Below are 22,294 nucleotides of genomic sequence, written 5' to 3'. Positions count from 1 at the left end.
TCAAGACAGCTAGAATGGCCAGCACCATGGTTGGCTTTCTTATCTTCCTTTTCATTTTGTAGGTAAGTCTTGGTGATGCTGGGGTTTAGAAATATGATTTAATTACCTTATAGCACCTGAAATTTCCCGTGTAATTGAAGGAATATTTTTTAACTTTTTCTGGCAACTTAAATATTATAAAGTTTTAAAAATTTTGTATTGATGAGTTAAATGTTACCTTAGCAGAACAATATTCTACTTTGAATAGTTTGTGACAAAATAAAAAATAATTTGAAATCATTGTAGAATGACCAGAAATTTTGAAGTGTTTATCTGTGAGTTTTCTCTCTTTATTTACTAACAGTTTGGTTGATTCATAGTTGCCCCTGCCTCTTCAGTGAGAAAAACGACTGATTTGAATATGATGATTAAAATTCATAGATATTGAGGTCTTTTTCTGTCATAGGTTTACTAGAGAGAGAAAGTGACTAAACGGGAATTATAATTCCATAGTCTATTTATACATCACCTGAATGAGTGGACAGTGACCTCTCAGGATCAGTTCTTTTAGCCATGCAAACAGTGATTAGCTGAGATTACCATATGATCAGTTTAATCAACCATGTGGCATTCAGACATAAATATGGCTAGCAACAGTGAATTAACTTTAAAAAAAAAGAAAACCTGGTCACATCTGGATGTATGAATAGATGACTGATGAAGCCTTATCAAGGAATTATATAAAATTGTGAACATGACCACTTATCTCATCATTGAATTAGCACTGCGCTTGACATTACTGGGTATGAGATAGAGATCTATGGACAAAGTCTTTTAGGGAAAGAATTATTTCTTAAGACCAGTAGTGACCTAGCAATGTGTTGCTAGTATAAGCAGCCCCATACCTCTTACTGAGAAACTATTGTATAACTCTGCTGAAAAGAGGTCCACCCCTCTAAAGGCACATTTGGGAAAATGGAGGCTCATTGTTGGATCCCTCTATACAGAGTTGGGTTTAATACCAGCATCTGTCCTAATATCCTCTTTCTATGGGAGCCTGTGTTTCATCTCTCTGGGTTTTCCCCAGAAAACATTCTCAGTCATTTTTTGGAATGTTTTTAAAAATTGTTATTGCAAAGGTGATGTAGAGAGGGGCTATACATATGTAAGTCAGGTAATAAGTAATTTCTTTTTGAACACCTCTTCCCTTGTTTTCTCCCAGTTTTCTCTCCTGTCCCTTCCCCCAAGTTGTATAGTTCATTTTCAACAGTGTCTAGTGAGTATCGCTGCTGTATTTGTTCACCATTTCTCCTACCATATCTGTGACCCCACTTAACTCCCCAAACAGATAAACTTACAAACAAAATGTATAGAAAAAAATAGCAATGGAGGGGGATAAACCTATTGTTTTCATTTCTTCTTTTTGATCTGGCATTCTATAAATATATGACACCATGAGGATTTTACTAGAGCTGAATACCAAGCATAGGCTTGATTAAGTTCCAGACCCTCAGGATGAAGATTCTGACCCTCAAGCAGCTCCTCGATGAGTTATTGCACTCACCCCTTGTCATGCACATAATGAACATGCAATGGAATTCAGTGATTAACTTATTTATGTATTTTAATATGTGTTATTAATGTCTATCTTATGATCTTAGAAAATCTTTACAAGTCTGTGGATTGTCTTTCTTAATCACAAGATTTTAGAAGAGAGGAGCTATGCCCCTGTAATTTTATTTACCACTCACTATATTAACAAAAGTACATTTGGGTAAAATTCAGAAGAGTCTTAAGACATCTTAATTAGTTCTGCACGAATTAACTTAGTTTCTTTTTATTTCCAAGTATTTTTTTCTTATTTATTGTCAAAGTGATGTACAGAGAGGTTACAGTTTCATACGTTAGGCCTTGGGTACATTTCTTGTACTGTTTGTTACCACCTCCCTCATTACCCCCTTCCCCTTCCCCCTTTCCCTCTCCCCCCATTTGGTTTATACCAAATAGTTTTGCAAGTATTGCTTTTGGAGTTGTTTGTCTCTTTATCCTTTGTCTCTCGATTTTGATATTCCCTTTCACTTTTCTAGTTCTAATACCAGTATATACAGTTTCCAATGTACTCAGATAAGATACAGTGATGTATTTGAATGTATGTGTGTGTACGTGTGTATACAGTCATAGAATAAGATTCTAAATTAATTCCTATACCTTAAGAATAAAGGACAATGATCACTATAGACTGATGGTCATTGGTACCTCGTGATGAACTTGGCCACATCTGCCATGAGGCTCTTTGCTTTTGTCAACTGGTAAAATTTAAATGCAGGTCATGGTTCATTGAGCTTCTTTTTGTCTGAATGGAAGAGGTCTTTGTCCCAAGTTCCAAGCAAGCAGTTAGTTCTGCTTTCTCTGTACCTGTAAAACAACAACAACAATAACAACAACAATCTATCCCTTGCCTGAGAGTGAGGCACATCCCTCACGGATGTTTCTGGCATGACTTGTCTGCATTCATGTCTACCTTTCAGTCATCTTCTGAGGCTATGAAAAAAAGAAACAGATGTTTCTATTCTGGAAAGAAATAAAGTTCCCAAAATAGTGGGGCCATGGCTATTGATAGGTGAAGCACTCATGTCTTTCTTCTTGGAAAAAAATGAACTAGAAAGAAGCCCACTTGGTTGAAGAGGTTCTGTGTAATTGTGCTCTTATTTCCTGTGCAAACCAACAATTTACTTGTTTTCCAAAAGAGTAGAAGTAATCCATAATTTTCAGAAATTATTTATTATCATTATAACGTTTCACCACAGGCAGCAGATAGCCCATTATTCCGAATTATAATGTATTTTGATTTAGACAAGGGCAGAATAATGAAATTGGAACAAACACAGAAAATATGGGTATTAATGTTAACTAAACATATTTCACTCAACACACGGGGGGAAGCTCTCTCAGCCAAGGAATTATTTTCCCCCAAATGCATATATTTTTCCCCCTTCAGAGCCCCTGGCCTAATGTTAGAGAGCTGGTGGAGAGTCATTGAGTAAATTTTAACTGCAGGATGTGCCTCTTTTGTGATAGTCTCCCCACCCACCACAACATATTTCAGGGTAAATGGCCTGTTATTTTTCTTCCTAGAGCCTTGTCTCTGCATGGGTGAGAAGTACAAAACCAGTCAGGAAGAATTTGATACGCCGAGTGGGTCAGCTCATTATAACTTCTAGGAAACCACAGATAATTGTAGGGTTACTGCTGGTAGGCTCTTCAGCCTCCTATTAGGCATGTACGCTCCCAGCCCTCACCCTGCCTCCATATGTTTTATAGGGCATCTGAATAAAAGTGGTTGGTGGTTAATATGTGTTTTCCAGACACATCCAGAAATTTGGTATAATTACTAATCTTAGAAATTTAAAAGCAATTAAAAATATGTCGCCTGAGTTCTTATGGTGAGTAGGAATTAGTCTTAAATAATCTTCATCGAATCAGTAGAATACCTTTATTGATTAAAAGTGAATTTTCTTTCATGATTCCCTGTTAAGAGCTTCATTTACTATGAGATTACTGGCTTTGACCCACTGTGTTTCCTTTTGCCATTTATCTATGTGTTCATATCTGTATCTATTTTTTTCTTTCTGCTCATCTTTATTATCAATAATATATTAAGAATTTATTTGAGCTCCTTTTTATAACTACTTAAAGACAATAAAATATTTTTTTAAGAATTTATAATGAGAGTAGCAATAAGTTGGGTCTACTTTTAAGGTATTCAAAAGTTAGTATACTTTTTCAATATGGATATTTAAAAAGTTGTATAAAAATATCTGTGTTTCAGTGTATGTCTATTTAACACACACATATATTAATAGAACTTCTCTGACTTTATATCGCATATTTGGTACCACTCTTAGCTCTTTCCAGACATTATATTTTATCTTTCAAAGTAGTTGGAGGTAGTTATAATGATTAGCTCTCTTTTACAGTTAAGATGCCTGGGGCCTAGAAAGGTTAACTAACTCACCCAAAGACACACAGTCAATTTAAAAAGGCAGTCTGGTGCAAATCTGCTTTTATCTGGTACATTGTGTTGTGTTGTCAATGTAAGTATAATAAGGAAAGGAAAGGTAATAGAAATGATGCTAATAATCATTATAATTATGATAAGTAAAGATTACCAAATATTTCTTGTCACTTTAGCAAGCATTTGATATTCATTGCTTCATTTAATCCTACCAATAATTTGATGATATATATGTCAATATTATCCATAAAATATATTTCAAAGCAGTCTTACTTTCTTAGCACATGTTACACAGCTAGTTCACAGTAGCGCCACTTATTGCTGGGGTCAATTCTGAAAGCCTTTAGGACAACGAAGCCCACAGCAAATCAGTATGAGTGTAACAAAGGCCAAGTTGGAGGCTGTAGGAGACTAGGAATGGCAGGTGGGTCAGAAGGTGAGAGCTAGGAGTTAGGAGACATCACTTCGTGTTAGTTGCTTTTGCCTTATTCTAGAAACACAGCCAATGACTGTTAGTCCCAGCATGGGTGGAATTGATAATAATTTTTAAAAAAACACAATTGTACAATGGACTGGCATAGTTCACTGATCTAAAGCCCCATGCCCTGTTATCTGAGACCCTGAAGATGTCAGCTCTTGACTAAAGTCCAGTCATGCACCTCATAACGGAGGTGTGGGTCTTGAGATTGCTCCTTGCAGTGTAGATGACTTAGTGAAATTTAACTTTCTTTCCCTGGGTCCCATGACATAATTAGGTGTATGATATTGCATAGAGGAAGTTACATTCTCCCTTGCTTCCCAATGCATCTCCTGTTGCTCTGCAGAGGTCTGGCCTTCCCTACTCTTGCCACCATGAAACATTTTAATGAAATGAAGTGGTTTGTGGCTCTCTAGTCTTCCTTTTGCTACCACTGCTAAGTTGACCAGCTATGCCTAACCAGCCAGTCAGACTCTATGATGCACAATCTTCCAAAAGCCTGACTTAGGGCTGGGAATATGGCCGAGTGGCAAGAGTGCTTGCCTCGTATACATGAGGCCCTGGGTTCGATTCCTCAGCACCACATATACAGAAAATGGCCAGAAGTGGCGCTGTGGCTCAAGTGGCAGAATGCTAGCCTTGAGTAAGAAGAGGCCAAGGACAGTGCTCAGGCTCTGAGTCCAAGATCCAGGACTGGCAAAAAAAAAAAAAAAGATGTCAAATAAATAGTACAAAAGCCTGACTTAAATCTAGGTGAAGACCATCATGGTGGCAGGACACAGAACAGATGCATCTATATCTGTCCTCTGGGTGATAAAGAACAAATGACTAGAAGAGCTCTTTGCTGCCATATTTTCTCTCCAGTTAGGATTTGTAACCACCTGTGTCTGGCTGGTGTTAGTTTGGTTGATTATTTTTTTAATCACCATATATTATTACATGTTTAATTTTTCTTCAATGTACCTGTATTTCTTTGTGTAATGTGAAGAAACAATGAATACATGGATGATTAGCAGTAATCAAGATGAGGTTAGAGGGAGCAGAAAGTTCTGTTTCTTCCTTTCTGTGTGTGTGTGTGTGTGTGTGTGTGTGTGTGTGTGTGTGTGTGTGTGTGTGTGTGTGTGTGTGTGTGGTGTATGTTCAGACATGCTTTCATGAGTCTGTGACAGCTAGACAGGAGTTCTCCTGTAGGCAGGGCTCCTCTATAGGGTCTAAGGACTCTTTCTACAAAGGATGACCCAGGTGACCTATTTTTATAAGCCTTTTTCCTTCTTGCTACTCTCTCTTTCCCTTCCTCATCAGACATGTTAATGGATTGTATCATCTTCCCTTTGCATCAGCCAAAAAAAAATCCTCTCTTGGCTTCCTCTCTGATTTCAGCCTGTCACTTGATGAGGTCCCTGCTATTTATATTTTTGTTTGTGAAGAGGGAGGAGGGAATTGTATAAATAAAGGCCAGGCAACCCAACCACCCTGTTGGATATGTAGGGAATCCCTCATTGCATAGCAGCAAGGCCGCCTAACTGGTATTTAAGCAGGGACCAAGAGGTCCACACTGTGAATGCCAATGAAAGGGTTACTGGGAAATGCAAACAAAAACAACATGCAAATGAGACTGCCAGCAACAGGTAGACTTAATCAGATGCTGTCAGATGAATTCAGCATCTCCCCGATTGTCGCCTCTCTTTGCCTCCCATTCGGAAGCCCTCATCTGCTCCAGATGTGGTTTAATTTACTGCGACTTGGCTAATTACTGTAATTAAGGATTAATTACTGTTAATTACTTTCACATAAACTCAACGCCAGTCAAAGAGCGAAGCCTTATGAAGTCTGCCACAGAAGTGAGCTGGGCTCGGCGGCCTGTGTGAGCTCTGCAGGTCTCTATGTGTAGCCTGGGTCCCTGCTGCTGCAGAGATGCCTCACCTCCAGCCCCACCAGTGGGAAGGAAGGCCGAAGGTATAGCAAGGTTCAGCGCTCAGGTCCTCACAGTATGGCACCTCATAGACCCTTCTTACACAGGGGGCAACCCCAAGGACACAGCCTTGTAGGGAAGAGGGCCTAGATGACCTGCAGAGGTTCCTAGTGTGTGTGGGAGCCAGGCTTGTCTTCTTTGGCTATTGTTACACCATTGGCTTTCTGAGCTGGTAAAAAGCCAGTGTTCCATGTTGGTGCTTAGGCACAGGACATGTTCACCACCGGCAGTTGGAGTAAATGTAAAACAGGAAAGAGAAACTATTGCCAGGTCATCCATTTCTTTCCTTGATGAAATGGGGATTATAGTTTTGAAGTCAGAAATGGATAAAGCAATGGTTTCTTCATACCCTGTATAGCTAAGCATATAACTGTGAGGATTGCCACCACCCAAAGTTCCTCTTCTCCAACTTATTGGGCTCTCAGCTTTGCCAGTTAATGCTTTCATCTGATCCAGAGAAACCAGCACTCTAGTGACTGTTAGAAATGTTTAAGTCCTGAATTCACCCTCCTCCCACTAGATGACACTGTGCTCTTGTTCACGATGAAAATAGAAATGCATCATTTTATACTCTCATTTCTCTCCTAGATTGTCTTCTAATGTATCTATATCCTTGTTTTCTTCTCCCCTTTCTCAGTGAGATATTCTTTTCCATATAAAGGTGAATTTTCTGTCTGTCTCCCCCATCATTTCAAGTTTCTCTCTTTATTTTTCTGCTTTATCATTCCTCCTTCTTTGATGTTTCATTGCCTGTAATTCTTGGACATTCTCCAACTATAGAACTTGAAGAAAACTTTTACACTCTGTCTTTCTCTGATATAGAATGTTTCTCTTCCTCTCATCATGTAGATTCTCAAGGAGGTAAATCCACACTTCCTTAACCCCCTTCAGTCTATACCTCCACCACTGGCCGATGGTTTTCTAGGTAGTCTCCCCAAGACTCCACGATGGCTTAATACCTTGTGTATTTTCAGTCCTCACCTAGCTGAGTCTCTTTCTCAACTATATTTGATACTTTTATTTCTTCATAACTTCTTCAAGGAAGTGGCTCACTTCCTTAGCCTTAATGACCAGATATTGCTGCTCACATTAACACGCATATTCCCACTAGGTCCTGAGATATTGGTGTTTCTACCGTCTGACATCACATTGGCTATGCATGGATTTTCATCAGCTGTCGCTATTTGTGACTTAGCCAAAATAAGATTTCCTTTATGTCACATCATGTGTCATTCATGTCTGCATTTCACAGGAACACTGCTATCAACACCGTAGGTGCCTCCTGCTTGCATGGAACCCTGGGTCTTTTGCACCTTTGGATGAGGGTGGTCTCAAAGGATTCCCTTATTTCCTGTGCTCCTGCTACCCTTACACCAGAAGACTTTCTGTTAGGAGTATGAAAGATTGTGTACCATTTAAGAAAGTCCTAGGAATAGACTACTGTAAAAATGAGGTACAAGGGAGGTTCTATTGACTGGAAAATTCAGAATGGTTAGCACAGAAAAGAAACAACAGACCTACATATTATGTAGGTATTTATCAGACTAACCTGTTTGCACATGAGTAACATTTTCTTCATATTGGCCAGATGAAACAACTCAATGAAACCTTAATGTGGGAGGAAAGAAACATGGGATTCATTTTCTAACAGATCCATTTAAAATTTTAATAAATTAAAGGAATTAAGTGGCCCTTTCAAATAAATGAATTTTTCTGGTTTATTAACTACCTGAATTAGTTGACCGACTTTTATGCAGTTAGCTTTTATGCAGTTAAATCTTGTGTTTCCTTTTGGGTAGGATTTCTTTGCATTTAGTTTTTGTTGTGTGCACAGAGCTATTTAATAATTATTTTTTCTTTGCCTGATGAATTTGCAGGCAGAGCTGTACATTGTTGGGCTGTCCTGTATCCTTGTATAAGCTTACTATGCACTGCTGTGTTGTGTGAGTATAGACTCATTGTGTATTTATGGTAGTTGGTTATGATTGTAATAGAAGCAAAAATGCAATAGGATTTCAGTACACATAGGTCAGATCCTATCACTGGCTACTGGGAAGTAACATTTTTTTTTCATTTTCTCTAAGAATTTAATTATAATCAATTTATGACCCAAAGTTAAGATGCCCAGTAGTTGGTTGAAGAAATAATTTTTGTATGTAATAAGCCAGAATCAACTTTTTATATTTAAAATGCAGAAAATGTAAAAACAACAATGCCAAATTATTTAACTGTGTCCAGTTATGTTTTGTGTGAATAAATCATTCATAATTTCATAAAAATCCCTTTAAATTGATTTTTACTTGGTAAGCCACCACTCGCATATAATGTAACTTGCCATTATTTATCAAGTAGTAACTAATAAACTTAGGGAGTGGGTAGAAGTTTTTTTTCACATTTTGTAAAATGGATATAAGTAGTCCACTTAACAAGCATCTATTGAAAGTCTGTTGGATGACACACAGTACTAGGCTTTGAGGACCCAAGCTATTAAGTTACTTGTGGAGATAAATTACAGGATCATAGTGTTAATAATACAATTTTATATTTTTACAGGGAGTAAGAAATGCAGTTTAACATATTGAACATGTTTCTCTGTTATCTTATTTTCTTCAGTGCTTGGACAGCATGTTAGAAGGGAGAAAAGTATAGATAAAATTTTACATGATGTTATTTCCTCTCTGTGATCTAGAGAATGAATATTCATCTATTACTTTCCTGCCAATGAAGTCAATTATTTTAGGAAGATCTATGAAATAATGAAATGTGGAATAAAGAGCTAATATTATGACGTTCAAATGGCACTGTAAGGGCTATACCTATAAAGTAGAAAGTGGAACGGAACATTTAAAATTTCCCTATAATTCATTAATACTGTTCGTGAAAACACACCTAGTGAGCTAAAATTCCTAGATTTGTTTGAGAGAGAGAGAGAGAGAAAGTGTGTGTGTGTGTGTGTGTGTGTGTGTGTGTGTGTGTGTGTGTTTGGACTGGGAATTTGGCCTAGTGGTAGGTAGAATGCTTGCCTTATATATGTATATATGTGTGTGTATATCATACATAATGTATTCACATTGTTGCCTAAGCAATATATACCTCGCAGTTTAGCTTCTGTATATTCTAACTAAAATCTACTATATATTTTTATTAAAATTATTTTTAAATACCAATTTTATTCAAAATTGGTCAGCAAAAGAAATGGTTGACTGATTAAAGAGATTACAAATAACTAAGCATAAGTAGACATACTCTGTATGTCTGATTGAGCTATCTCTCTCTCCCTATCTATATATACATATATATGTGTGACATCTGTAGAATACTTATATTTCTGATCCTCACAGTGACTCGCATAGATGTATATGTGCCCACACATGTGCTTCTGTTCATGGAAACAGTCATGGAGTACTTATTGATGAGTGTGAGGGTAAAGCTGGAAAGAGAGAGATTGAGAATGAAGAGGAAAGAATGGGAAGAGTAGTGATTAAGCGGGCATTGTTCTGTACTGATCACTGGCTGCCTGCTATTGTTTTCTAGCATTTGAAGATGAAACATATTCATTTAGCTTTCAGAACGAATGGCTTTAATAAGGGCAGAGCAGAGAGGTGGGGGTACCGCTGATGACTGGAGAGACCCATCACGGCTCCCCCTAAGGCCATTCTGTCAGTGCAGAAGACCACATGACCATTAACTCTGCAATCAGGACAAGTTTTCAACATTCCAGGGTATCCTTCAATGGCAGAAAGGAGTCATTTGGAGTCAAGGGAAGATGTATATCAGCAGTAATTGGATTCTGGCCAAGGCTTTTTGGACAGTATTATCTATGGTGAGGGAATAGAGAGAGGTGGGACACAGCCAAGGGGTGTGAATCAAATCAGAGCCAAGATAGCAACATCCACTTTGATCCCCACCCCCCACCCTGGCAGGGTGAGCCTCTCAGCGCATGTGCATTCGCGCATGCCCATACCCACACACCACCCACACGGGTCAGTTTGTCCAGGAGTCAGTGTGGCCTACCAGCGCCCATAGTGAGATTCCAATTCCAGCAGAAACAGACATCAGAATAACCTGCAGAACCAAACTTGGGATTCAAAGATGAAGCTTCCCAGGCCGCACTTGACTAGACAGAGCTATTTAAGGCCTGAAAGTGCCCCCCATGCACTGCTGCCCCTCTCCTTCTCTTCACCCTGACTACTTCATTACAATCTGCCTCCAGGCCGGAATTGCCCTGCTTAAGCCTCAAATCATTATAATTACCATTATTAGAAATAGCTGCGGGGGAGGCATTGGAACACCAAGTAGAAAAAGTGTGAGTGTCTGCTGGCCCCAGAATCACTCCGTTTTGAGCTCAGGGGACCACAGGCATGAGGGTTCCACCAAAGCCAGCTAATGCGACGGCTGTCAGCTCCACTCACCCCACCTGTCAAGAGGGGGAAGCAGTGGGGTTCATTTTTTTAATTGACACCTTCCTCTCTCATTCCACGCTCTCTCGTCTCAACCTAATTCTTCCTTTCATCTTCTTTTTTTTTTTTTTCCTCTGAGAAAAATCCATTTCTCAGCTACTCGAATAAAGGAAAGGGGAAAAGCCACACAAGGAACAATGTCATATACATTATCCTCCAGAAAATACATAGGTTTTCACAAAGGCATATGTCAGGAAAGGCGTCAAAAGTCACAAACATAATTGTCAACCAAATATGAGGCAGTCAAGATGAACGAATGGAAGAGAGAGATATGGAAAGAAAGCAGAATTCGCCCTCTAAAAATCAGAGGGAGAATGAGGTAGAGAAGAAATGGAGAAAATTCTATTTACTCTTGCTGGTTTTTTTTTTTTTTTTTTTTTCAGCTGCCTCCAGTTCAGGAGAGGTGGTGACGTGAAATGGGACAGGATGGGACAGAGATCTGAGGAGAGGAAGGAGAAGTGTGTGTGTGTGTGTGTGTGTGTGTGTGTGTGTGTGTGTGTGAATGGATCCTACTTGCAGAGCTTGTAGCTGGAAAACCTTCTTCTGTCACCTTTAGCCATCTTCACAAACCCACTCTGTATTTTTCAAAACTTATATAGGCAGAGAGAGAGAGCACATAAGAAAAACTCCATCTGTGGGTAAACTATTGAAAGGTTATTTGTATGAAGTCAGAGTAACCTGTTGGGCATTATCTTAGATGGATCAGAAAATGAGCAAGATCAACCTCCTGAATCAAGAAACCAATTAGGATGAAGTTAGGCAAATGTATGGGTTTTGATAGTGTCGCTACAGAAAAAGCAACCTCCAAAACTATGAGCCAAAATCGGCAATTATCTCAGGTATTTGAGGTAGTAACAAAAAGCTGATTAATACAGTAGATGTTAGGTGCACAGTTTTTCGCATTTTGACAAATATGTTTCTTACTGCCTAAACACCACCCCAAACAAAACAGAGAACATGTTCCTAACAGTACAAAAGTTTTTATATGTCACTTTCCTGCCACTCCCTCACTACCATCCCTGGTCTCAGGAATCACTAACCAGCTTTCTATTGCCATAGATTAACTCCATTCTATAAATGAAATTATACAGGATACAAGTGGGGTTTATTTATTTATCCTTTTGGTCAAGCTGAGTATATGTATAAAGCTGAGTGTGTGTTTATTTTGAGTATAATCAAAACAGTATTGGTTTCCCTTGTGCTCAATGTAGTAGTTTGTTGCTTTTTGTTGCTGAGTAGTATTTGTTTATCTATTCATAGATATTTAGATCACTTACGTTTTAACCTGCTGCTTCTAGGATTGTGTATGTACAATTCTGTGAGTGACATATATTTTCATTCCTCCTGGATGAATACCTAGTGCTGTGTTCCCAACTCATATGGTTGCTATATACTTAATTTCAGAAGAAACTATTGAACATTTTTTCAAAGTGGTTGTACCCCCAGCTCTTCTTGAAGGAGACTATGCCATATTTTCCACACAGGGTACATTAGATGAGCTATTACATATAGTTATAAATCCATCCTTATGTCCAATGAATAGTTCATATGGTTCCATTAACAACAGATAGCATTAGAGCAAAATGTTTCCTAAAATCTCACATCTTCATCACTGGTGGACCTAACTGAATTGTAGAGTTATTTATTTAAGGCAACTTGACTCTACAGTCCTGCTACTCATAGTTATAGGTCTTAAGTTCTCTAACTTTGTTCTTGGTTCTCATCTTCTCCCTCTGTCACTCTACTTCTCATTCCTTCCATACTTAATGTAAATTTTACTGAGTGCCCCCAATTTGGACAAATTTTTTGTTAACTACTTAATTATTTCTACTTGCAAGAGATGCTTGCTCTCTCTCTGTGTGTGTGTGTGTGTGTGTGTGTGTGTGTGTGTGTGTGTGTATGCCAATTTTGGTATGAATCCCTTAGAACTGGGAGGTTCTTTTCTCCTCTTCATAGTAACTGCTATTTAATAAGGCTGTATAAATTTAATAGTGCAAGTAGTTAATAAATCTCAAGTAGGTGAGCCTAGACCTCAGAAGTTACAGTTCAAAAGGCTCACGACCATGCTCCTCTCTCTTGACATAGAATATCATCTAAAAGGGCTTGTGAAGATTCACCAGTGCAAAGCAATATCAGACATTCACTCACATGCAGGGCAGCCTGGGTGTCCTATATTTTGGACCCTCTCACCTGCTATGTGCTTTAAAGAGGCTTCTAATCCAGCCCCTACCTTTGAGTCAATCTTCAAGTAATAGAGCACAAGAGATATTTTGGTTTGTTTTTGAACCTTGGCTGCTGCTGTGTTACCTATCAGTCTGGGTTCTACACAGTGCTTCTCACTCACAGCTTGTGGTAAGTGAAATTACTCCAAGATTCAATGAATATGTGCCATTCAGCAGCTTCCCTAACCACGCAAACTGGTCTTTTGTTAGTGGTTATTGAGAGTATTGTCGCTGCCATTGACCTGCTCAATTTTACTTCAAAAGAAATGAGCATTTTTCTTCCACTTTCATTTCTAAAAGCAGATATGGCAATTTGTGTAAATTGCTGTCTTTAAAAGTTTAGATGATTATACTTTTTCCTCCTTTCATTTTTCCTTCATTTTCACTTAAGCAGCACAGTGCTTCTTTCTTGGATTGGACATAGTCCTGATTGCAGCGTTTGTGAGAAAACCATTTGTGTGTATATGTGTGTGTGTGTGTGTGTGTGCGCATGCTCTTCCTTATACATTAGTAAGGATCTTAGAGACAAAAATGAGATTATTCTGAATTATTTAATTAACATTTTATGTGTTCCAAGGTCCATTTTCCCACAGCCCAAATAACAAATATTTGCAACTTAAACACAAAATAAAGGTGAGTAAGTAAAATTAAAAGTCACCTAATAGAAAGTCTCCAACTTTTGTGAAAGAAAGCGTGTGTGGCTAGGGGCTGTTGCTCACACTTGTAATCCTCAGTACTCGAGTGGCTGAGATCTGAGGATTATGTATGGTTCACAGCCAACTCCAGGCAGAAGAGTCTATGAGACTCTTTTCTCCAACTAACTAGCAAAATGCCAAAAGTGTGGCTCAAGTGCTAGAGCACTAGCCTCAGCAAATAAACAAAAACACAAAACACAAAAAAATAGCTAAGCAAGAATGCCAGTTCCTGAGAGTTCAAGCTCTCGTATTTAGTGCGTGTGTACACATGTGCACATGCATGTGCACACACACACAGAAAGATGTGTATGGTAGCAAGTAGTCTCATAGATTTAGTAATAGACAAGGTAAGTTACATTTTAAAGGTGTTACATCTAAAGAATAAATTGAATTTGATTAGTTCTTGGAAGGGGGAATTAAAGGTGGCAGGGAGGGCAGGGACGAAGGGGCAGGAACAGTGAGACGATGGGAAGAGTCTGTGGCTGGTTGGCAAAAGCCATTCAAACAAAACTGTTCTTGTGTCCCAACACCACAAGTCCAGTTCCCTGGGCTGCAGTTATCTTTCCTGTGACTATGGCAACAAAACATAATAAAGCCATTATTTGATGCTCTATGCTTTGTATGTGGTGAACCATATGAGGAAAAAATACATTTTATATTACAGTATGAGAAGGCTGAAAGTTTATGAAAAGATGAAGTTCTGCCTTTAGGGATGTTGCAATCTAGTGGCCATAGATTTTACTCCCTCTCATAGACATGCACAATACAAATTGGCAATTGTGTCTGAGATAGAACCAATGGATTGAAAGGAATAAGCTGAGCATCGGTAGATCAGGTCTATAATCCTAGCCATTCAGGAAGCTGATATCAGAAGATCGCGGTTCCTTTCTTATTCATAGTGCAGTGAGTTCAGGAGGACTCCAGGATACAGAAACAGGCAGATATTTTCATTGTGTCTCAAGCAAGGGGAGAACAGACTTTAAGGTCTTCCATCTACAGGGCTCATGAACCAGAGAACTCACCATGATTTCAACAATAAGAGCCACAAAACTACATTTCCACAACAGTAAAAGACCTACTTTAGACTGACATCGACATGTCTATAAAGATAGGTAGAATATCGGGGATAGAAAGAATGGTGGACAGACAGGTAGATGATAGATGATACATTGAGGATAATATCTAGGTTAACTCAGGTATCTTCAGGAAACTATATAAAAAGTCTATTAAAAAACATGAACTGCCAATAGCACTGGCTGCCCCTGACTCATGCTTGTAATCTTAGCTACTGAGATCTGAGAATTGATTTTCGAAGCCAGCACGGGCAAGAACCTTCATGAGACTCTTATCTCTGATAAACTACCAAAAAGCCAGAAATGGAGCTGTGACTCAAGTGGTAGAGTGCTAGCCTTGAGCAAAAGAGGCTCAGGCCCTGAGTTTAAGCTAACACAAAATAAAATAAAACTATAGTGTTGCAATTTGACCCCCCAAACACCATATAGAGACCCATTTAACTAAGTGTGAACTTTTATTTAGATACATACAGAATAGGTGTTAAAATGCCTGTCCAGCTTGCTACTTGGAAATGCTAAAGGCCTGGCTTCTGAATGTGACTGTGGAGCAATTGACAATGATGAATGTGAGCAGTAATGAGTAACTTCATAACACTGTGGAGATGTCATGGCTCTGCATACTTGTCACTGGACAACAAGACTGGCAGGATGCTATGACTCTGGTGATGCGATCCACTCTCCTGCAATGGAATTCAGTGAAGAAGAGTCAGTGATGGAGCAAAACCAGAGAAACCTAGCTAGTCTAACGGGCCCTGTGGTGGTATGGCAGTTGTTGGAAGCCTCCCATACAAAGACCCATCAGTTGCAACAAAATTACTAGTTGGGATATCAGTCATATTTAATGTCATGATAACAAAACTGGAAACAATTCTGTTGTCTTACTTTGTCCATTTCTTCACTGCAACATCTTAGAATCTTGGTTGACTGACATGGGAGTTTCCCTTCCTTTTTCTTCCCTCTCCCTCCTCCTCTTTCCTTCCCTCCATTTAAGGCATCGCTGTTTGAAAAAATGTGCCCAGTCTGAACTTTTACATAGACAGGAATATTGTGACCCCTTAGAACTATCAGTTGCTCTGCTCTTTAAGAGACTGTATGATATCTTTCATGTCAAAAAATCGATTTCAAGGAAATCTAGGATTTTTTCTTCAGATAGCCCACCAGTAGGATTAAATGCACGTGATAGTAGCATTAAAAATGAAAAAAAAAGTCACAATGGCTTAAACCATGTCCTATGGAGTAGAATTATAACATCAGCCATCAGTGGATCAGGGGTCTTATAAAGGCATTATTTGACATATAGAGTCTATTCTCAAGAGGACTCATAGTTTAACATTACTTCTGCATTTTCCAGCTATACATCCACGTTCTAGGCAAGAAGAAAGGAAGGAGAGAGATAACATAATAGTTCCTTTCAAAAAGCCTTCTAAAAATCCCATATTTCACACCTACATGCATATTGTTGCTCAGAACACTTTCATTTATTTGGCATATCTTTTGAACAAATTAGGTCTCTGTTTCCTAGAAGGAATTTAGGATTGCCATTGAGACATAAAATCTGATGGGATCATATGGCTACGTTGATTCATTTTAATTAATACTTCATTTCTACCTTTGTCCCACAGCAGCAGAGAATGTATCAACAGGTAGTATCACAGAATATGAGAGAATGAAAGTAGACTTCAAAATGCATAGAAGATAGAAGACAGAGGCAACTATGAGCATGTGTTTGGTGCTGGGAAAAGTGGAGTCAAAAGTCCAAAATTTCATGTCTGATTCAATCGCAGATTATATTGCCTGTGTTTATTTCTCCCTTCATCTTGAGACTTTGGAGGAATCCTTGTACCATCATTCCCTAGTGTCTTATGTTTTGGTTGAGATGTCCGAAGTTCTCTTTAATCATTTCTGAAGAATTCCCAACCACATTTTATGTGCATATCAAGTGAGCAAGTAGTAATGGAACAGAGGTCCTCCTGAATGAAACAAGAAAACCTGGCCATTTCAACATTTTTTTCTGAGTCTCTATTGACTATCTAATGGATGTAGATCTGTGACTTCCTCATAGCCTCTCAAAAGCATGTAAACCAGGTGATATCTGGCTCCCAGAACAGCATCTTTATGAGCGGGGACCCTTTCCATCCCCAGTGGCTGGTACAGTCTGTGTATCACAGCTGCATCATGAACAGTTCTTCTACACATTCCCACAGACCCTGTGTGCTCGCAGCATAAGGGTTACTACTAAGAGTATGCAGACATGGCCTCTGCTTTTTGGATACTCATCATCAGTAGGAGGTAGTAGATGGGTAGGCAGTCTGAGGACATTTGATGTAGCAATAGAGGCAAAATAAATTTTGAAAATCTGAAACTGTGGCTGGGCTTTATGAACTAGCACATTGTCTTAGATCATGGAGACTCAAGGAGAGGGGAAGGAGGAACTGTATACTGGCTTATTACCTGACGGACTCCGTGCCATGTCATATACCAAGCTTATGAGCTGATATTTTTATTGATTGCAAGAAACTTTGCAACATCCTTCAATCTCTTGTTTTAAAGGTGGGGAAACTGAGACTGTGAGATGCAGAAAATTGCTCAAGGCCACAGATCCAATAAGCAGCAAAACTGTTACTAAATTCCATGTTTTCCCACCAGAACACGTTGCCTCTCCAAAGGAAAAAAATATCAAAGCAAGAAACTTAAACTTTACAGTGAAAAATAGAAGGAAAGCATGGGCCACAGATTGAGCAATGGTCTGGAAATTAACATTACTAAATTCTGTCTCTTCCTGACACTGCCCTGGGATTTAGCTTTATCATCATGGGCTGTATGTTAAAAATGCTTTATAAAGTCCTGTACAAAGGATATTTCATCTTAAGAGTAAAAGTTCTGTCTGCATCTTCATTTCTGCTCTTAAAATTTTGAGCTAATAGTATTGTCTCTGCACCAAAGTGCTATCATAACTATATGCTGGGAAAAGCTGAGAGGACCTCAAAGAAGGTGCCTTTGAAGCATCACTACTTGTCAACACAGTAACTTTGTGAAGTGATTTTTGTGTCTTCTCATTGAGCTGCATCATCTAAATTTAAAGAATGGGAAGGGGGTGGTAGTAACAGAAACAATATCAGTTAATTAGTGCTTAGTAATAAACCTACTCAACCAGCTAGAGCTGGGGAGTAGCTCAGTGATAGAGCTCTTACCTAGCTAGCATGTGCTGGTCTTTGCATTGAAAGCCCCAGCTCCACAAGAAAACAAAACAGTTTAGTGTGAGAATTTAGCCCTCTACCATGAAGCATTTCGTTATGCCATTGTAAGTGTATGTGAGAGAGAAACGAGACAGAGACAGAGACTGAGAGAGCACCTCTATAGTACAACTTTGCCGAAGGCTTTCAGAGTAGTGTTGCAATGGACTTTACTGCTTATCTCCATATATTCATTTGTGAGTGAAAGTAATGAATATCACTCTTCAAAGTCTATTCTCTTCCTACTACTTTGAGTTCTTAGTGTAGCCAGTATTCTCAGCATGAAGTTAAGACATAAAGACCTCGGTTTGAAGCCAGCCTAATCAGGTTATCTCCAATTAATCACCAAAAAGCCACAAGTGGAGATGTGGCTCAAATAGAGAACCACAGCCTTGAGGCCCTGAGTACAATCCTCAGTGATGGCCCACACAGCAAAGGAGGAAACAATGGAATTTGCTGGACTTGGCAGTGCTTGAGTACCTTAGAATTTGACCTGAGGTGCAGTGATACATACTAAGGTGGTGCTCCCTGAATATTCATGGGAGAATTGAGTGTAAACTTATGGCTAAAGCTAGACAGCTTTAGAATTTTGTTTAGATTGGAGCTTGAGAACTTCAAAATAAGATTTTTGAATCAGAACAGCAACTTTCATTACTGCACCTACTAATATGTACACAGATGGATGCTACACAATCCAAGAAAAGAGCCTGAGCTACCATTCCAACTCCAAAATGAAGAAATATTGCCATTGTGATAAATAACATGGACGTCACTCCCCCTCTTCCCCCCCTTTCTCCCCCCCCGTGTGTGTGTGTGTGTGTGTGTGTGTGTGTGTGTGTGTGTGTGTGTCTGTTTCTATTTCCAAACCTTTTGCTTCTCAGGTCAAATGAATGTGCTGATGATTATATACTCTAGCAATATTTCAGATCTTAAGAACTAATGACATCAAAGCCTTTATTAAAAATGCAAGATGTAGAGGGATCATATCACATGAGAAATAATTATACAAGATGAAGTGTGTGAGTGTGTATGTGTGTCTCCAGGCCAAGTGGATAAGCACTTCATTGGTGTTCAGCTGACTTCCATTGCTTCACATTTCCTGCTGGCTTCTAGAAGCAGTCATGTGGATCAGAGGACAGGCTAGGAGATAATTAAGTCGAAATAAGAACTCTATAACCGGCCTCTTCACAAAGATGTGGTGAATCCTCCTAATCAATCCCCGTTCCTGCTGGCTTTGTTGCCTAAGGTCAGTGTAAGTCATGTGGAGAGGGTGCATCAGGCACGGGGAGCTCTATCATCTAAGGTTAAATGATACATTATTAAAAGTATCAATGAGAAAAGAAGAGATTCCTTCCCTGTGATCCACCTCCTTTGCCCAAGCCTCTAGCTTCTTGGAATTCTCACCACAGATTTCAAATCTCGTGCCAGAAATGTTCACATATGGTAGATTGGCTGCGCTCAGAGGGAGCTTCCTGACTGGATGATGAGAAACAGAATGTGGTCATGAAGATCATATCTCCATGACCTGCACCCCTACGCCTACTAAGACAAGGAGGAAAGCTAATACATAGTGCTTGATCTCCACTGAAGACCTGAAAATATCTGCCTAACCATTAGTGTGGGATCCACAGGATGGAGTTGCATTGAGACCATGGTGAATACTGGGGAAGAGTGGAGAAAATCTTTCTCCACTTCAAGATGGGATCTAAAATGTGAGGAGAAATTAAAAGAGTAAACTTAAAACCTTGCTGCAGCTGAATGGGCCTCACATCCAGTGGGAATACTTGACAAGCCACCCAAGGTGGGAAAGTGGAAGCACATCTAATGTCCTTTAAAGTATCTGCCTTACTGTTCATCTTGATCATCAGGACAGTACTAAACCATTGCAGAAAGTCTGGAAAACAAAGGAAAAAATCCTGATGATACTCTTCCCCAAAATATGCCATTTTCAATATATACCCTTAGATTTTTATCCATTTGCATGCATACAAAACATATCAGTTAACTGAGATGGGAACATATACCATTAAAAGAACATATGAATTTTCCACAATGCTACATTGCTTTCCATAATTATTTTTTAATGAATGAAGAAGGGAAAAGTGGACAAACACAGTCAGACTATGCAATGCACATATGAAAATAGAACCACTTAATATAACTTGAAGGGATGGGTGGGGTCGGAACAAATGGTGGGAAGAATGGTGGAAGAAGTGACATTAATCAAGCTGCATTGCACTCATGCATTGACATGCTGAATTGAAACCCCTTTGTACAATTGCTTTAAGATAATAGGAATAAATAACATAAAGAATTAAAAATTAAATAAATACATAAAATGTTAATAGATTGTAACAAGACTGAATGGAGAAGAAATAATATCTTACCTTAAAAACAAAAAGGGTTTTATCTATTTTTAAAAAAAATACATTTTTTTTTCCAAATTTTTATTATCAAACTGATGTACAGAAGGGTTACAGTTTCATACGTTAGGCACTGGATACATTTCTTGTACAGTTTGTTACCTTGTCCCTCATACCCCCCTAAAAAAATACATTTCAAATGTAGTAAACCTTTGTGATTGAGAAAGGACAGCTATTTCTATTTATGCTTCTCTGAGGTTTCATTTAAAAAGTACTTTCAAATCGGGGGCTGGGTGGTGTGTGAGTGTGTATGAGTGGGTGTGTGTTTGAAGCACTCATTCCTAGCTATGTGGCAGCCATTTTTACTAAAGTACACGTGTATGTGTCTTTGTGTACCCATGAAATATCAGAGAATATGATACTTAGACCCCATTAGCAAGGGTAAAATGTACAGATAAGCTATATCATTTGTGACTATGATATGGCTACTGTCACAATAACATGCTATTTTGACAGTTGCTTTATCTTTCCTCTCACTGAGTCTACAATAAGAAACTAGTTTCTTAGCAACTAAAATATATTCTCAAACAGGAGCATTTAAAAAAATGAAAAAATAAAAGCCCACAAAAGAGAAAATATACCCATAGTTGGTGTCTAGGCAAGCTATTTCTGTTGCATGGGAATGACACTGATCTGCAAGCTTTCCTTGGCCAGCATCCTGGGCTGAGAGAACTGTTTTCAAAGACTTAGGATGCTAAAACACAGGTAGCTCAAAAAAGACTTGGAAAGGGCCTTCATTGTCCTTTTTGTCTTCCTTTCAATACCTTCTTTGTTAAAAAAAAAAAGTTCTGTATATAAGTGAATCATACTTGTAATCTTAGCTACTCAGGAGACTGAGATCATGGTTCAAAGCCATCCTGGGCAGAAAAGTCTGTGAGACTCTAATCTCCCATTAACCATCAAAAATCTGGAAGTGGAGCTGTGGCTCAAATGGTAGAATGCTAACCTTGAGCAAAGAAGCTCAAGAAAAGCATTCAGGCCCTGAGTTTTAGCCCCAGGACTAGATCTATCTATCTATCTATCTATCTATCTATCTATCTATCTATCTATCTATCTATCTATCTATCTATCTACCTACCTATCTATCTGTCTGTCTCTCTATCTGTATCTACCTACCTATCAATTCATTATCTTATATCTTAAGATAGAAAGTTCCATAAAAACTAGTATATAAGCCCTGAAACAGGAAGCTTTCATTTGAGTTTGTCACCATTGTGGTTTGTAGCTGGTAGCTTTTATCTCCTCTAATTATTTTTAAATGATAAGAGAATACAGCAGAGGAGTATGAGGAGAATTTGTGTACTTTAGCATATGGTGTCCTTAAAATATTTTGAAGTTCTCTGAAGTTACCATTTTCATAGGAAGGTCTGAGGATCCCCAATTCCTATTTGGGAGACTATAAATTTGAAACAGTGTTGCTAATTATAATAATGCTACTTTTGCGTTTTTATTCCCAGTTTTTATGAATGTACAAGAAAGTTTTCTAAGGATTACATGATGCAAGCTACTACCACAGGTTGAATATGGAATCTTAAATGAGATGATTTTTGCCGATTTTTTTATAAAGTCAGACTGCCTCAGACTTGCAAAAATGGAAAACAGACTATTCTTCTCACTAGTGGTTGGGTTTCAAAAGTATTGTGTTTCATAAAAATGTATTATTTATGTTAATGTATAAGGGGTTTGTTGTTTTAAATGAGTCAACATATATTCAAAAAACCCAGTTTCAAGTTTCTAGTATTAT

At 38.6% G+C, this 22,294-nt stretch overlaps 1 protein-coding gene and 1 long non-coding RNA gene across 7 annotated transcripts in view; both read left to right on the top strand.

Annotated features, from left to right (window-relative positions):
- The window catches only part of Pbx1 (PBX homeobox 1), a 293,956-nt gene that overhangs the window by 159,375 nt on the left and 112,287 nt on the right, over positions 1-22,294 (top strand). The gene's annotated exons all lie outside the window — the stretch shown is intronic.
- Positions 5,218-20,930, top strand: LOC125359650. The gene is made up of 3 exons (XR_007212594.1): positions 5,218-5,604; positions 7,865-7,867; positions 20,823-20,930. It is a non-coding gene; the product is annotated as an uncharacterized LOC125359650 (long non-coding RNA).

Source organism: Perognathus longimembris, chromosome 11, assembly GCF_023159225.1.
Source record: "Perognathus longimembris pacificus isolate PPM17 chromosome 11, ASM2315922v1, whole genome shotgun sequence".
NCBI lineage: Eukaryota > Metazoa > Chordata > Mammalia > Rodentia > Heteromyidae > Perognathus > Perognathus longimembris.
The sequence above is the reverse complement of the archived record's forward strand: the minus strand, read 5'-3'. Positions and strand labels throughout refer to the sequence as shown.